Raw genomic sequence first — 18,724 nt, forward strand, 5'->3', positions numbered from 1 at the left:
CGTCATCGCCGGCATGTTTTGTACCTTAGGCTCATCACAGACAATCATATTACAGTACTATATAGAGTACTCTGTTTATAGTAACCATTGTCCTTAATGTAAATATGTAAGAAAAATTGTGTATGTTTCTGTTCTGTGTCCTGTGTACTGTTTGTTTGTATATTGTGTCTTTCTAGCTGCTGTTACAACCAAATTTCCCCTTGTGGGACAATTAAAGGATTATTCTATTCTATTCTATATCTGTCACGGTTTGTGGAGACAGACCGTGCGGAGATGTGTGTGGTGGACCCAGGTGCGAACACAAGTGAGGATACGGGAGTGAACTTAAACAAAAGTGAGCCTTTTATTGTGGCTGATGAAAGAAACAAACAAGAATGAGGGCAGCACAAGAGCAGTAGCTAAACAGAAACCTAAACTGGAAACATACTATGGTAAGGCTATGGCTGGGGATACGAAACACGGGGGGTGGGAACACAGACGACGCGACACAGACTACATGAAACACAGAGACTAAATACACATGAGGGATGATCAGGGGAAGTAGCCACACATGGAGCACAGCTGACACAGATAACCATAACGAGACAGGGCGGGGTGAACATAACATGACGTATACGGGCGCGAGAGTCACAAAGTAAAACAGGAAGTACACGGGGGTTCAAACAGGGGGAGAGAGAGAGAGAGCACAGGGAGAACATAGACATAACGGACAGGGAAAACACAAAGAGAGACGAGGGCTCATAAATACACAGAGGGGCACACAGGGGGTAAGAGTCACGAAGGGAAAACACTTAGGGAACAACACAACAGGGCAACTCAGGAAACATGGCCTAAATAAGGAATGAAATACAAAAATACATTTGAACTTGCCTTTCAAGGCAAATTGCGCGAAAAAAAACAGTAGCTCTCACAATAATGACAGTCTGAAAGCCAACAAAAATACATATGTTGTCATGTACAGTATAATTTGTGTGTGCTCAGCGAAAATTGAGCGAGCAACAGGAGTTTGTTCGGACATGAAGAACAGATTCAGAGCTTACCGTGTGTTCACACCGAACGCGATGGGCGCGTGAAAAAATCCCCAAACGCCCCTAACTTGACGCCTGCACATTCGCAACCTCTACGCGTGTCCAAGAAAAGTCCCTCGCGCCCCAAAATATCATATTTTAACGCGCGTGAACTGGAAATGTGTCAGCTGCCGTTAAACCCCGAAGAAGAAGAAGAAGAAGCAGCAGCTGTGTCCCAGAATTCATAGCACGGCCCAGCGCAGTTTCCAACAATGGCGGCAGCTAGTTAGTTTTAATGTTACTCTTATTATTCTTTCTGGGTCACAAAATAAACGTTTAACATATTTTCAGGGAGAATGTAGCTGTGTAAACCTCAAATATCTGCTCGGTTTATCAAGACACCGCATATTTTCAAAAGCGCTCCGACGTTTTCGGAGACGTCTGTTACCCACTAGCTCGATAGCTAGCCGGGGGCTAGGTCACTAGCGCCGTGAGAACACCGGACTCTGGGCAAATCGTTTTCAAACCCACCGCCGTCTTTCGCTACTCAGGTTAAACATGATATATGAGTCACTTAGATAACTTAAAAATGTTATTGTTTGGCTTTTTTCAGTATTTTATTTGTTCCTGAGTAAATCGGTTTGGCTGAGATTAAAGTTATAGTTTTTACACAGCTGAATAAACGTCAAGCAGACAGCTGATTATCAGAAGTGTGAGATGCTGGAGAATATACTCCAGTGTCCTGTTATATTTTAGATAGCAAGGAGTTTATTAAACTTCACCGAAACAATCTGCAAATTTCATTAAAATTTAATAAACTATCATCTTGTCTTTATTTTTAGTTAGCACAGACCTTAAACACTTAAAGCTGTAAGCTAATGATAGTTATATAAGAGCAGATGCTGCTGGTGCAATAAGCTGTAGTTTTACGTCCAATGGATGATGATCTGATTAGTCGACTAATCGCAGAAATAATCGGTGACTAGTCGACTATCAAAATAATCGTTTGTGGCAGCCCTACTGTCTAGTGGACGACTTCATGGCTGTGCCTTCACCTGGCTTTGAAACAAAGTGCGATTGAATGATTATTGTTATGTGTTGCCTTGAATTCGGCTATGCTGTCTGTTAGACAGCTGTTTTCCTTTATTGTTGTTTTTGTATTGTTTGTAGCGAACGCTACTGGACTGTATAGATTAAGCTACGTAGCCAAGATGATTAATGATTTAACTGTTGTACATTGATTGATGATTTGCATTGTTACCTAGACTTGCAGAAGAATATATTTGTTTACCGGTAAACTGAATTGAACTTGATGTGCTAATGGACATTTTTCTGACCTACAGGTCAGGTTTTTTTTTTCCCCCTTTGAATTTGATCTTCTTCATATTCACGTGGCGAGCCAGCCAGGAGCCTGATGGGTGAATGAGTGTTTTTTTTTTTTGTGTTATTTGATGTAATTGGATATTTGGTATTTTCTGTGGTTTTGATAAGGTCCGCGACAAGAAAAAATGAAGTTTATTCAGGAAAGTGGGGTCAATGTTGCACATTCTGTCATTGTTTCTGTTGTGATATTTTGATACCACGGTAGCATTTACAGGATATTGCTTTGTAGTGAAAACTGTTACTCAATAAGGCCCATTTACTAGTTGTTTTTCTCTTTCTCTCTGACCCAAGAATTGATGTGTAAGACTCACAGGCTGGTACCCCAAGGTCGAAAACACCACAGAGACGAGACCACTTCCTTACTCCCATCCTCCCTTTTTCTTTATCTCTTAGAAAAAGGCTCGTTAAAGGCTAGGTGGTTTGTTTCAGAATTCACTAATGAAAGAACTCTGTATTCTATGTCTAGGAGTGTATTTTGCTGGGATGATCATAAATTGTAGCTGAACTGATAAACTACACAAAGGATACTTCTTTGCTCACAAGGCAGGAAGACGTTTCCTTATTTGGTCTGTACTGGTTTGAACTGAGAACCTGCTGACACACGAACCTTTTTTTCCTCTATATAAGCTGTTGTATACTGAATAAACCTTTGAGTCGATTGGGAAGGCAACCTAAAGCAGTCTCTGTTTTCTTGTTCTCCCAAGCTGCTCCCGAGCTCGTACTAACACGCTGAATGGCATACCTGAGTGTTACTTTAAATAATTAGGAATCTTAGAAGGAAAGGACAGAACTCTGCTTATCGCTCGTGCCTTGGAGGGAAAACCGGGATGGACATTTTTTTCCTTCAGTTTCTGGTGCCACGAACACTGAGAAAGATGAGGAAATTCTTGATTATTTGAAACAATACGGTCGTATAAAAACGGTTATTTTCGTGGATGACGCAAATAGTGTTTTTTACAAAAACCTGATCGTTGAATATTGTGATAGTTCTGCGTTAACTGCTCTTAATACGGTTTTCCCATATACTCATCAGTCAAAGAATCACTCGGCTTTGACTTTTTGTGTAAGATCGCTTGCCGCAGAATGCACAGCCACAGGAGGAGTCAGGACCCCTGCAGATTACCTCGGCGAGCTCAAGCAACTTGCACGCCGCAGCGGCAGGGAATTCCCAGATATTCTGCGGGAAATGATGGGACAAATTAGTGAGCATCTGGAAGGAATCGAACAAGACAGTGACTTAGAGGGAGCCTCAGTCCAAATTGTGGAGCCTGCATCATCTCTGCCTGGCCAGCAGGGGTCGTTGTCTGGACACTCCGCAATCCCTGAGACAGCTACCAGCAATCCCTCACCTGACCAACAGGGGTCACTGCCACATCCACAAAGATTTTCACTGTCACAGACTGAAATGAACCCCCCGGAAATACAAAAAGTAGTGGTGGAGCATGTTGTAAAAACAGACACCGTACCTGCATTCAGACTTCGTCCTTTCTCTGGGAAGATCCCCAAACCAGCTAACGAAACAGATTATGAGACCTGGAGATCTCACATTGAACTGCTGTTAGCAGATCCAAATTTGGCACCTCTACAGATCACTCGTCGCATCCTTGAAAGTTTGCTACCTCCAGCAGCAGATGTTGTGAAAGGGCTGGGCTCAAACACAATTCCATCCATCTATTTGAAAGTGTTGGATTCTGCTTTTGCTTTAGTACAAGATGGTGAAGAGTTGTTTGCTCAATTCCTGAATACGTTACAGGATCCGGGTGAGAAACCCTCTGCTTTTTTGCAACGTTTACAACTCACATTAAACACTGTGATGAAAAGAGGTGGTATCTTGTCTTCAGACTTCAACAAACATTTACTCAAGCAGTTTTGTCGAGGATGCTGGGATAGCGAAATCCCAAACAAACTACAGTTGGAGAACTTGAGGAGCGATCCCCCATATTTTGCAGAGCTCCTCCTACTGCTTTGAACTGAGGAGGGTAAACAGCTGGCCAAGGAGAATCTCATGAAGAAGCACCTAACTGCATCCAAGCCTCGTGCCGCTGTTCATTCCCAGAGCACATGTGCTTGTAGCCATTCAGACACCAAGGCTATTAATGAGCTGAAGCAACAGATGCAGGAACTGCAGAGTCAAATGGCTGCTCTTCTCTCACAGAAATCTCAATTCTCCAAGCCAGCACCACCTCAACTCAGATCAGCACAACCAAGACCCAGCAGCAGTGCTACCAGTTCCCGGCCTAGAGCAGGCTACTGCTTTAAATGTGGAGAGGATGGGCACATGTCAGCAGGATGCGCCAACCCTCCGAACCCGACACTGGTTCTGAAAAAGAAGAAACAACTTGAAAAAAGACAGCAGGCTTGGGACAGCAATAACAAATCGTCAAACTAGAGGCAGTCTCTGTGGAGGGACAGACGGAGGCTGCAGTCAACCCATGTCCCAGTTACAAGCAGGATGGACATTCCATCACATTGCCTAAAGGACTCATTGGAACCAGAAGCACAGCACAGGTTAAATATTTGCTGTGCTTAAAATGTTTGTTCTATATTTCCTGTTTCAGCAAATTGTTTCAGAGGTTATCTACACACTGCAGAGCAGACAGACTGAGCAGCTGTGATGAAAGGCAAAGACGGACAAAGCTGGCAATGAGAAGCTGCACAGATGAAGTCGTCCTGCAGTGGCTGAGAAAAAACTCAGAGTCTGACGCCTTCAGCAAACTCACAGACGTGTTTGACTTCCTGAAGAAACACATTGATGAGGAGAAGAACCACAGCGATGATGTTCACATCACCTTTGTGGCTCATGGAGCAATCGGAGACTTCATGATCCCAGCCAGCTGTTACCTGCCTCTGCCCACCATCACTGACGTGCTCCTGTATTCTCCCTGGAACTGCGTCACTTCTGGTTTAGCGTACGGTGTCGCTACAGGAAAACTGAGGCCTTTCCTGTGACGATAAAGAAAGCTGTACCATTCCTGATGACAAACATCGACCTGTGAACCTGCCAGATCACTGGAACTCACTGAAGAAAGCTGGAGCACAGATGGTCCCAAACATCACGCTTAGCCCTCTTGGAGATGATGATGGAGTGTGGAAAAGCTTTGAGTCTCTCTCAGCTGAACACGGACCACCAGGAAGGAACCGCATCATCATCCCGTTCATCCTCCCAGGACGGGAATATGAAAGCGTCCCGTTCTCTGTGGTGACCTTGGCTCTGTCCCTGGTGCTCCTCTCCTCCAGGTTTAAAGCCACTCTTCACTTCTCTGGTTGTCTCGGTGATAACTCTACTGGAGCGAAATTTGACAGGAAGTATCTTCAGGAGCAGTACGCCTGCACCATCGACAACAGCTGGATGAAATGTTCAGCTGAAGCTTTCAGATGATGATAAATGCTGCCTGTGTTAGACATGTTTGTAGATATTTTAGTGTAAAGATGAAGATGATAAAAGTAATTTTTCTATATTTGAGGCTCAGATTCATGATGAAGGGACTTGAATCATCATTTAGTTCCAGCTCATAATCTGATCATAATCGAAATAAAGAATTCTGTGCTTAAATCATGAATTGCAGAATAAATTTGTAAATTCATCTTTGAATTCCATGTTAAAAAAATGATTTTTAAAATGGTGATTCCACTCCTCATTTCAATCCCTTCACTGTTGATCACAGATTAGCTCAGGGATTAACATTAAATATAAACTATATTCAATCTTTACCTTTAGTTTACAGATTAAGTATCCACTGACAACAATATTTCGTCATTCCAAAAACAAAAACAATTCTTCTTGCTTTGAAATGGATTGAATCACTACAATCCTTTTAAACACAGGATTTACCATCTAATATGGTCAACGTCCTGCCCATACGGAAAAGAAATAGTAAAAACTTATATGTGATTACTCATGTAAGTGGCCACTTTCTCATTACTTTCATACATTGTTTTAGTAAGTATCCAAAACATACAAGTTTCATTATATAATTTTTTAAGGGATCTTATATCTGTTTTCACACTTATATGCTTTTCATACAAGTTTCACAAGACAGATACAAACTTTATAAGATTTATATATATCTTCTCCATGTGGGCAGGTAGGTGAATTTTCTCAGAATCCAATTGTAATCTAGAGAAACTCACCTTATATTTGCTCTCAATTAAAGTATTTTATAGCGCTGTTGCCCCCCATCTTGCAGGCCTGCTTTTAAATCATCAACACACAAAATATCACCCCAGAGGGGCGATACCTGGCAGGTTTTTTCCTAAGTGCACTGTTACAAAAAAACCAAACAAAAAAACATATTAGGCCCGGTTCAGGACATGTCTAAGTGTAAAAAAAACCCAGTCTTTCTCTTAGAAAAAAGAAAAACAACCTAAACCTAACTGGCAGAATCAGCCCGGGACTAAAACAAAAACCCCAAAATCTACCAGAAAAAGGAAAAGTTTTGCCTTCAGGTGAAATAACAGGCTGTAGGGGTTGGAACCTGCCATGCAGTCACTGCTTCTGGCTTTAATTAACAACTGATGCTTACATGGTCTGAAATCAGGCTTAAGAGTCTTTTTGTTTTGTTCATTTTCCCCACATCGTATTTACTGGTTGCCCACAAGTGCTCCAGAATATCACACAGTTCTGGAAAGTCTGGGGCCAACTGACCTAGTTCCACCTGCTAAACACACACTTTCTTTATGAGCAGCTGCACAGTTCAAACATCACTAATGTTCACCATTAAAAGCTTCCTAACACTTCATATCAATGTTTTATCACTGGAATGTGAATTTTCTTCCCCAAACACAAAACGTGTAACATGCTGTCAGGTATTTCACAAAACAAGTTTGGTCTCATGTAATCAGAGTGTATATCTGGGTGCAAGCTTCAGCCACACATCAGAAACAGGAAACTCAACCCTCTGCTACATCTTATTCACTTCTTTTATAATCCAGTCATCCTTCCCTAGTAACAATCAGCTAATTTGCATATCAGCTATTAACCCACTAAGCTGACAGGACAACAGAGATGCGTGTTCAACATGTTATGACAAAAGAGAATTTACTTCATACAGTAAATTACTTGTGCTGCACCAATCAAGCAGAAAGTATTTGACAATTTACTATATCAACAACTAAACTTATTGTCTGATCACTGGTTGGTCAAACCAGATTTTTCCCACAAAAGTTAAACTGTTGTCCTGCAACCCAGAGAGTTAACTGTCAGCAGTGGATACACTCAGCGTTTGATAACAAGTGTCTGTGAAATCTGCACAATTTTAACACTGACGACAGATAACAAGCTGATCTTCACTGCATGTGTGTGTGTTAGTAGGCAGGTTCAATGCATGTGTGTGTGTTAGTAGGCAGGTTCAATGCATGTGTGTGTGTTAGTAGGCAGGTTCAATGCATGTGTGTGTGTTAGTAGGCAGGTTCAATGCATGTGTGTGTGTTAGTAGGCAGGTTCAATGCATGTGTGTGTGTTAGTAGGCAGGTTCAATGCATGTGTGTGTGTTAGTAGGCAGGTTCAATGCACGTGTGTGTGTTAGTAGGCAGGTTCAATGCACGTGTGTGTGTTAGTAGGCAGGTTCAATGCATGTGTGTGTGTTAGTAGGCAGGTTCAATGCATGTGTGTGTGTTAGTAGGCAGGTTCAATGCACGTGTGTGTGTTAGTAGGCAGGTTCAATGCACGTGTGTGTGTTAGTAGGCAGGTTCAATGCATGTGTGTGTGTTAGTAGGCAGGTTCAATGCATGTGTGTGTGTTAGTAGGCAGGTTCAATGCATGTGTGTGTGTTAGTAGGCAGGTTCAATGCATGTGTGTGTGTTAGTAGGCAGGTTTAATGCATGTGTGTGTGTTAGTAGGCAGGTTCAATGCATGTGTGTGTGTTAGTAGGCAGGTTCAATGCATGTGTGTGTGTTAGTAGGTAGGTTCAATGCATGTGTGTGTGTTAGTAGGTAGGTTCAATGCATGTGTGTGTGTTAGTAGGCAGGTTTAATGCATGTGTGTGTGTGTGTTAGTAGGCAGGTTCAATGCATGTGTGTGTGTTAGTAGGCAGGTTCAATGCATGTGTGTGTGTTAGTAGGCAGGTTCAATGCATGTGTGTGTGTTAGTAGGCAGGTTCAATGCATGTGTGTGTGTGTGTTAGTAGGTAGGTTCAATGCATGTGTGTGTGTTAGTAGGCAGGTTTAATGCATGTGTGTGTGTTAGTAGGCAGGTTCATTGCATGTGTGTGTGTTAGTAGGCAGGTTCAATGGCTGTGTGTGCAGTGGAGCTGCAGGTTCAGCAGGGCTTTGTCCTCAAAGCTGCCTTTCCTTCACATTTCTCTGTTTATGTGTGTTTGTGTGTGTTTTAGTTTCACCTTTGTTGTGATCCTACGGACTCAACCTCCACAAGACAGCCGGCCACAGTTTTCCAGCCCAATGTTCATGTGTTCTCACATTAACAACAACAGACCTCCATGCTCTCTTCTCCCCACTTCTCACAGCTTCTGTCTCTCTCCTGCATCGGCAGCAGTTCACGGTGGTGGCGTGTCAGAGGCCCAGTGGGCCGTTCTTCTTCAGCTTTGCCTTTTGTCTTTCACTCTTTTCAGTCTCTGCCATTTCAGTTCCCAGTATAGCAAATGTGAAACTCAGACAGTCTTCTCAAGTCCATTCACACACATTGATGTCGCTGGTGAACCTCCCAGCTTGTGATTGGGAGCGCATGCTTCCATCCACTATGGCATGTGTACATGCTGCTGAACCCTGTAAGGTTTAGGGCAGTGTTGCTGTGTGTTCACATTGTTGAGTCTTGAAGTCGACGCAGTTGCTCTCGAACTGCATTTTCTCTTCAGGGAGAGATTGATTGCCCTCGAAGCTTGTTCTTCATCGTGAGGTGTACATGGAGTGAAGCTGTGTAATGTTCAGCCAAAACACAAACTGCATGATGTCACTGTAACCACCACAGTGACAGGAAGTGTTTTTATGACTGAAACACTGAAATGATGCTAACGGCTGTCGTTAGGCTCACTGACAGCAGTGCTGATGTGTTCATGTCCAACACTGGCTCAGGTCAGACTCCTTCATCCTTCTCCAGCGTGAGGCCGCCCTCAGACCCACAGGAGCACTGACCTTTGACCTCCTGACCCTATCCACTTCAGTCTCTTTGCAATGCAAATCCATCCAAACTGTAACAGAACAAAAGAAGCTGGAAGCTGTTCTCTGAATGATGTTCATCTACGGTTGCCAACTCCCTGAAAAATAAATAAGGGACACCTCACGGCCAGGGCTGGACGACCCGCAAAAATTCATAACGTGAGAATGAATTTTTCACACTCAGCACCTGTTATCTCGATCTCTACCCCATCCCGGCCCGTTATCTTGGATACTTTCTCTCCTGTTTTACTACCTGAGCTGGTAAAATTAGTGAATTCAGTGAAAGCATCCTCCTGTTCACTTGACATTATACCTGCATCATTATTCAAAAATGTCTTCCAGTCTATTGGCCCATGTGTGCTCACTTTAATCAACTCTTCACTGGCATCTGGTATAGTTCCAGTTTATTTTAAAAACGCTGCTATTCTCCCACTTTTAAAACAACCTCAGCTTGACCCCTCTCTTTGGAGCAGCTACAGACCTCTCTCTAAGTTACCGTTAATTACTAAGCTTCTAGAAAAGGTTGTGGCTCAGCAACTTATGGCAGCTCTACATAAACATGGTTTCAGTCCGGTTTTCGTCGGTTTCACTCCACGGAGACAGCCCTTCTTAGGGTCTCAAGCAATATCTTGATGAATAATGATGCAGGTAAATGCTCTGTTCTACTCATGTTGGACCTCACATCAGCTTTCGACACAGTTGACCATCACATCCTCATTGAAAGGCTGAAAAATTGGGTGGGTGTATCTGGAACTGCCTTAGAGTGCTTCTCCTCTTATCTCCATCACCGATCCTTTTCTGTGATTTTAGGTCATCCTCTACCTCCCTTACTTATGGTGTCCCTCAAGGGTCAGTTTTGGGGCCTTTATTGTTTTTAATTTATCTTCTCCGCCTCCAGCATATAATGGGCTCTTTTGAGGACATTTCTTATCACTGTTATGCTGATGATATTCACTTGTACGTTTCTTTTTTATTTTATTTTATTTTTTTTGTGTCCCGTTTGGATCTATAGCCATCAGAATTGTTGTCTTAAGGCCAAGAAAGATGCCAAGCGGATTTATTTTACCAAGTGGATCATCATGGCCTTGCCATATTGGTCCATTTGATTGACCTTTATTATAATTATGAATTTATTTTATTTTCAGTTGCTACAAACGGGACAGACATGACTGTGGGATAGGACAGGGGGAAAGAATGAAAAAGAGGGAGAGAAAGAAAACCAAAGGGGAGAAGAGACGGTGAGAAGGAGGGGAAGAAAGAAAGAAAAAGAAACAAAACACCTGGATCACCTGTATGGAGAAAAAAAGCAGAAGAGAAAGCAAACAGCAAAGAGCAACATAATAAAAAAACAGCACCATCACAATAAACTAGCTAGCAGTAGATACTAAATATTAAACGATATTGTGCAGCACGCAAGATAGACAGCGCACAGTGTGCTTTGAGGCAGCAGCCAAGAAAGCTGTAGTCCGCGTCTGTGAACACTCGTGTGAACACCTGTGTGGATCAGCATGCTTGCATTCCAAAGGTTTCTCCATGTAATGATCTGCTAGGGAGTGTGGGGGGGCCACAGCCCCGTCCACCAGGGTATGAAGAAGGTATGGAGGAGATCCAGGCCCCAGATATCCAGAGGCCCCAGAGTACGAGGACCCGAGGAGGACCACCAAAGGGGGGGAACCGTGCCACCCTCCTGGGAAGAGCTGAGTAGAGCTCCAAAGGAGAGGTCACCCCACAGCTACGGAGCAGAGGCCAGAGGGGGTTGCAGTGGCGTGCCCGCGGGCTCTGCCGGCAGCCAGCTGTGCCAGAGAGGACCGAGCTTCAGGCCCAGAGGCCAGAGGCCTGAGGGCATCCCACCCCCCGGAAGGAGCCCAGCCGGGCCACAGGCACCAGGCCCCGCCAATCGGCCACCAGGAGTGAGCCGGTACATACATGAGCGCCCAGCCCCAGACGACAAGGACCACCAACACACCAACGTCTGAGGGCATCAGCCACCGGCAGGGAGTGTGGTGAGGGGAGATAGGCCTCCGTACTTTAGAGGGCCTGAGATGTTCCCAGAGAGGTCGAGTCTAAGACCCAACCTGACATATAGACACAGATGAACAGGCACACGCGGACACAGACGTGCATTCCCACCCCATATGCACCACCAAATACTCGGCACTCACCCAACGTGTAGACAGACACAAATAGACACTGCACACACAGTCGCACTCCCCAAACACAGTTGTACGTTTCTTTTAAGCCCCAGGATTTATCTAAGCTTCAGCGTCTGAAGGATTGCTTAGATTCGATCAAACGTTGGATGGCTGCAAATTTCCTCCAACTCAGCGAGGGGAAACCCGAAGTCCTCGTATGCGCCCCTGATAGGTTTCTATCGCAGATAGTGAAAGCCCTCGGTCCTCTCTCACTCTGTGTTAAATCCTCTATCAGGAATTTAGGTGTCACCTTTGACTCGAGTCTCACATTGGATGGGCATGTGAAATCTCTGGCTCGGTCTTGTTTTTATCATTTAAGCAATGTGGTTAAGCTAAGCCCGATTTTATCTCGCTCTGAACTGGAGATTGCTATACATGCATTTATTTCGTCACGCTTGGATTATTGTAATTTGCTGTTTATGTTCAAGGTTCTTTATTTGTCACATGCATAGTTATACAAGTATAACACACAGTGAAATGTAGCCTGACACGCTCCTCGACATGTGCAAAAATGGGGGGGGTACACAATGTACATTTCAAATGTACATTTGAAATGTACATTGTGCCTTGGTTTAGTGTCTGGAAGAGTCCTGTCTCAGTCAGTTATAGATGATGTGAGAGGGCGGGTGTGTGTGTTTAGGGCACGGATGGCTTGGGGATAGAAGCTCCTCTTGAGTCTCTCTGTCCTTGCCCGGATGATGCTGAACCTTCTACCAGATTGCAGGAGTTGGAACAGTTTGTTGCCAGGATGGGACGGGTCCTTCAGTATCTGCTCTAGTCCGGCATCTCCTGGTGTCTCCTGGTGTGTCTAAGCAAAGGTTCTCTGGATCGTCTGCAGGTTGTGCAAAACGCTGCAGCGAGGCTTTTGACAAAATCCTCCAAGTACTCACATGTGACACCGTTGTTATCTCAGTTACACTGGCTTCCTGTTAAATTTAGAGTCAATTTTAAGATCCTGGTTTTGACCTACAGAGCTGTGCACGGACTGGCACCAGCCTACATCTTTGATCTGCTACAGCCCGATGTCCCCAGCAGGTCTTTGAGGTCATCTGATCAGGGCTTACTTGCTTTAAAAAATACTAAGAGGAGGACTAAGGGTGGTAGAGCTTTTGCCACTGTGGCCCCGAGACTGTGGAAGTCTCTCCCCCAAACATTAAGAACTGTGGACTCAGTCGCTGTTTTTAAAAAACAACTCAAAACTCACCTTTTTAAAACTGCTTTTGGTTAATTTTTTGCCTGTTTTATTTTCTCTTTTTAAATCTTTTTATGACTTGTAATCTTATGTGCAGCACTTTGTGATTCTGTCTTGAAAGGTGCTATAGAAATACAAATGTATTTATTTATTTATTTATCTGTCGGTGCTGAAGCAGACGTCACTGATCACATGACTCTGAGGGATGTTTCCAGCACCTCGCTGAATCTGAGCCATGAAGATTCAAAGCAGGTCTGAGGCTGTGTTAGCAAGCTGTACCTAATAAAGTGGCAGCAAGGACTCAGTCAGTAATGACCAGAGCCAGCAGGGGGCAGCACAGAGAGGCGCTGCCAGAGGAGCAGGCTGACAGCAGACTGGTCATATTCCATCATCTATACTGAAATAATAAACAGGCACACAGCCAGAGGTTCTGCTTTGCTGCAGGGTCTCTTTGTTCTTCACATGCGTGTCGGGCCGAGTGTAAATCCTGAGGCTGAGCGGCCTTTGTACACACACACTTCTAAGCAGGGCAAAGCTGTCAGCACGAACAAGAAGTGAGGAGAAATCCAGGCAGCCGGCCTGTGTCTGTCCAACCGGTCAGAGAGCTCTTTACATGCAGCAGGATTTTTAAAGTAAAGTTGCAAATCCAGCTGCTAATCCAAATGTTAATCCCTGAGCTAATCTGTGATCAACAGTGAAGGGATTGAAATGAGGAGTGGAATCACCATTTTAAAAATCATTTTTTTAACATGGAATTCAAAAATGAATTTACAAATTTATTCTGCAATTCATGATTTAAGCACAGAATTCTTTATTTCGATGCGCCTGGTTCTTGTGGTCCCCCATAAATTTCATATATACAACATGTCTGTGAAGGTTCTCAGTCATCCAGGTCATCGTAGTCAATTTGTATTTTATTTGATGTATTGACATAAAAGACAGAAGAAAAGGGCCATGTATAGCAGGACTACTCAATTACACACTGAGGTGGGCCAGATTTTCTAACCAAAACAACATTTCCCTGGCTCAGACATTATGCAAAATAAATATTTGTCAGTCTAAACCATGATGGGGAGGAGACGGGGAGAAACTCTCTTCCCTGAGTACAGCTACAAAACCCACTTTCTGAAACAGACCCTGCTCACCATTCAATTCAATTCTGAGCTAACAAGTTGCACGTTATTGTTGGATGCGCTCGTAGGACCGGATTTAAAATAGCATGACAAACATATCATACATGTTAAAGCCAAACAGTGTCATCAACGTAGCCGGAGAACATCTGCTAATAAGATGAAGTTAGCTAAGTCGCTATCTCATCATAGCAAAAAAGGCAGCACCTACCGTTCTTTATGCAACTTCAAATGTCGGACCAAGTAGGAAGTTGTTCCATCTCCGTCTGTGATTCTCTTCTTGCATGTTTTGTATGTTGCATTTTGTTTTTTGTTTACTACTTCGTAGTTTATGTACCTGAAAGAAATTACTCTTGGGAGCATTTTTGGCTCGAGCGTTTTTTTAAATCTGGTTAATTTGATTGGCTGTGCTACAGCTCATGCTCACATACGTACGGAGTGTGGTAAGAATGAATGAAGAGAATTAATGGTCCGCACTTTTTATATGATATGTATGTTAAATTTTAGATTTGGGTAAAATATCAAGTCTTTTCAAGTAAACAGGTTCAAGTCAAGTCACAAGTCTTACAACCTTTTTTCAAGTCAAGTCTAAAGTCATAAAATGAATGACTCGAGTCCAAGTCACGTGACTCGAGTCCAAGTCACGTGACTCAAGTCCAAGTCACGTGACTCGAGTCCACACCTCTGGTGTCTAGTGTAGTGTCGTGCAGGTCGTGTATGCCCGTGGGAGTTGTGTTGATGGCTGCCTCTGCTGTTTCCCTGCAGGGCCCTGTTTCAGGAAGCCGGTTTAGTGCAAACTCTGAGTAAGTACACCCTGAGTTAACGAAAACTCTGGGTTTTCGGTTTCACAAAGCGAGTTCAGATGAAGCCTGAGTGAGTCACTATGACGACACACTCCGTGAAGCTAACCTGCCCCCTAGCAGGTTTACTTCAACTAACCCTGACTGTCTCCGCCTCTTTGTCGGAAACCTGACTGTAGGAAGTGTCAGACATGGCGTGCCACTTCCTTGAAGAGCCAGTAGATGTTGAAGCCCAAATTCTCCGCAGAGCTCTCCGCCGGGAGAGAGTGATTAGAGCGCGTTTGGACATTTTATCATTTCCTGATGATTTCCTGTGTGAACGTTACCGTGTCTCAGCACAATCTATAATTTATTTGAATAACATCCTCAGGCCATATATTACGCATGTGACACATCGCGGACATGCTCTCTGTACATATTATTTGTATCGCACTTCGTTTTTTGCAAACGGGAGCTTTCTGTATAATATTGGTGACGCTGAGCACGTTTCCAAGGCTACCGTCTGTCGGGCAGTCAGGAATGTTACAGTTGCACTGAAACGTCTCCTGCACTCGTTTGTGGTGTTCCCCGGTCATAGACCCACAAGATTCATCAAAGAGGGATTCCACAAAATTGCAGGTATCAGGATGAACGAAACTTAATTTATGATGTGGTGATACTTGAACTACTACTTAAATTTTACATTTATTCTCACGGTTCCCAGGCGTGATTGGCTGTATAGATGGCACTCACATTCCAATCATTGCTCCTTCAGTAAATGAAGGAGACTATGTGAACAGGAAGTCTTTCCACAGCATTAATGTACAGGCACATAGTTCCCTGTAGCATTTCAAACTAACAAATTATTTCATTATAGTAATGGATGCTAATTTGTGTTCTCTGCACTGTGAAGATCATATGTGATGCTGCCAACATTATCACAAATGTGGAAGCCAACTGCTCAGCCTCTGTGAGTGGTGGTGGTGGAGGACCCCCACCTGTTTTTCGGGCCTCCGCTTTTTTTCTGTTGGCTATAACGGGCCACATTTGAGCATACAGAGTAAGCAAATATGTACTTGTAATGTGCTCAGATAATTTCAATAAGTGCTTACAGAGGGGAAATTAATGTAGCCTCTAACTGCAATTGATTTACATGGGACAAACAGACCAAGCACTATGGCTCATAATACAATTACACCTTACCTGTTTGGACTATATTTTTATATTTCATCTTTACTTGCTGCCAGGAACGTTTGGGGCCTGTTGGGTTGCACCTGCGCTCACATCACGTCACAAAATAAAATAAAATATAATAAAATAACGTGTTAAATGGGTGGAAATCCCTCGATCAATGTTTAAATTAACACTCACGCATTGACTCTGTCGGCTATGTTTTGCCATGCATGCTCTCTTTCTTTTGCAGCTGAGGCTGTGTTACTTTTTTCTGCAAAATTTGCATGTTATCGGCATATGCTGCCATCAGAATTTCGGCCTCACGCGCTGTAAAATACATTGACCGCGCCTTCTTTCCCTCCGTCTCCATGGTGACTCGCTTAATCTGTGCTCCACTAATCAGGGCTTTATGTATCCTCGTCCGCGCGCTTCACTTGGGGTTAAAGCAACTCCGCGTTGACTGAACTAATTGTTATCAGCCTTTCTGAAACCGAATATTCCGAGTTGGACAGTTCGGGGTTACTCAACCCTGCGTATCGTTTTTCACTCTGAGTTTTCTAAACCGGCTTCCTGAAATAGAGCCCAGGAGGAGCAGAACAGGACAGCATGCACAGGAAACACGGGAGCAGAGAGCACAGACGTTTGAGTGAGACACGGGAGTCCAGGGAGCTACGGGGATTTATTGTGTACTGGTTATTTACCTCACTGTAAATAAACGCACTGTCTTCATCAAAGAGCATTTGGGTCCTCCTTCCTCGCATCCCCACGGTTGGCCATCATCAACCGTGACAAAAACAGTAAATGAGAGCAGGTAAACAGATTCCACACAAAGACGTGAACACAGAGCGCCGACAGGACGCAGTGAGATGGCAGGCAGCAGCAAACAGGTCGTCAGAGGCCGATGAGATGAATAAGTTTAACATTGTCTACAATATTGCCAAAGAGTGCCAAAGCACTTTAAGCACAAGCAGTTTTTCAGTAACTAGTAGCCTGGTCGTTGGGTTTTTCTCTGTATGGTTTATTGTAGGGTCGACTGTACGATATAAAGCGCCTTGAGTCGACTGTTGTTGTGATTTGGTGCTGTGTAAATAAAGCTGTGCTTGTGTCTTTGGGTTACCCTCCACTCTGTTCTCAGTGCTTCTGTATCTACTGTCTGTGTTTGCTTCATCAAACACTTCTCACAAGATTATCAAGCAACAAAAGACACAAAAATCCCAAATCTGCTGCAGATGTTGAAGTGTGTTCTCCATATCAGAGACATCTGCTGAACATGTCGTCATGTTAGAGGCTGCAACAAACATGGAAGAAGCACTGATTCGGTTCACTAACCAGGCTCAGCAAGGTCGGCTGCAGGGGAGAGGACTTTCTGCAACCAGTAACTGATGAAGATAATGCATTACTTTTAAGAACAGTATGAAAGTATGTGTGTGATACATTACTGTGTTTGAGTGACAACCCTGACATTGTATGTCAGCACGTGAACTTTACTCGGACTCAGTCTGAGAGTCAGACGACTTTTCTGTTTTTGCAGTGAATGCAAGAAGGTTTGACCTGAAGAAGCTGAATCCAGTCTGAAGTGGGACAGACATCAGTTTGTACACAGACAGAAACAAATGTGCAGTTAGATGAAGGAAAAGTTGTTGGTGGAGCTTTTCCTTCAGGTGCTTTCAGAGTTGTGTCAGGGTGACACATGTCAGCTCCATGGACACACAGGACTGATCTGTTCATCATTTGAATCCAGAGGGATCACAACTACAGAACAACATGGTAAAGATCAGCACGTCACTATATTGAACTAAACATGGCAGGATTCATGAACAGACGTCAAACAGTAACACACATGCTTCTACACACAGACCTGGCAGAGGCAGGAAGCAAAGATTCAAAGACTTTGGAAAGAAAACTGGTGAAAGATGTGTCTAAAGAGGCCGAACAGCTGCAGAGACACGAGTGAAGGACTTGGCTGAGTCAGGAAAGACGTCCCTGTAACCCAGGACAGAACGGACTGAGAGGTCTCAGATCAATTTGTGCATCAGTTCCAGCTTAGAGCCAGACTGATCATGTGACCCTGGTAGTTTCTGTTTCCAAAGTCAAATGATGTCAGCATCCAAACTAAAAGCAGGATGTTTGGAAAGGATGTGTGAGAAGTTCCTGCTCTGTTTAACAGCAACTGGAAATGTTTGAGGGCTGAAAAGCAGATTTTGATTGTGAAGCTAATAACTAATGAAAGATAATCATGTTTCCTAAAGTTCAGGTCATAATGAGCTGTTTTCAGTCAGAAATCACAAATGAAACACTCACAAACACATGAAACATGTTGAGTCTCTTTCTGTTGGCAGGTTCTGGTCTGAAGGTAAAGGCAGCCTGTACAGTAACATCAGGTCCAGTCTGTGAACCTCTGGAGGGACTGGACTGTGTTTCCTCTGTAGGACACAGCTGTGAGAGAGCACAGAGACACAGCAGCTGTGAACCCGGACAGGACATCAGCAAACATGTTAGCTTTCTGTTTCTGAATGAAGCTGATCACATTTACTGTTTGTTGCATTCAAACAGCAACACACACATGAAGAAACAGCAGCATTTAACTGCATCATGTAGAAATGTCCGCTGTGACCATTCAGGCTCATCTTCACCTCCACTTCCTGCAGCTTGATGCTTTTTATCCACAGTAAAGGTGCAAAGTGTCTGATGTAGAAACACAAATGTACATGAACACAACTACAAACAGGATTATCTGACACCTGTTTGTTATTCATTA

General features: G+C 43.7%; 1 pseudogene; it reads left to right on the forward strand.

Annotated features, from left to right (window-relative positions):
- The first annotated feature begins 5,013 nt into the window (after positions 1-5,013).
- Positions 5,014-5,769, forward strand: LOC146712305 (uncharacterized; annotated as a pseudogene).
- Positions 5,770-18,724: the final 12,955 nt, after the last annotated feature.

The sequence above is a fragment of the Copadichromis virginalis genome, linkage group LG3, assembly GCF_057382275.1.
Source record: "Copadichromis virginalis isolate Kocher_CV1m ecotype Utaka linkage group LG3, C_Virginalis_male_GT1.1, whole genome shotgun sequence".
Taxonomy (NCBI): Eukaryota; Metazoa; Chordata; class Actinopteri; order Cichliformes; family Cichlidae; genus Copadichromis; species Copadichromis virginalis.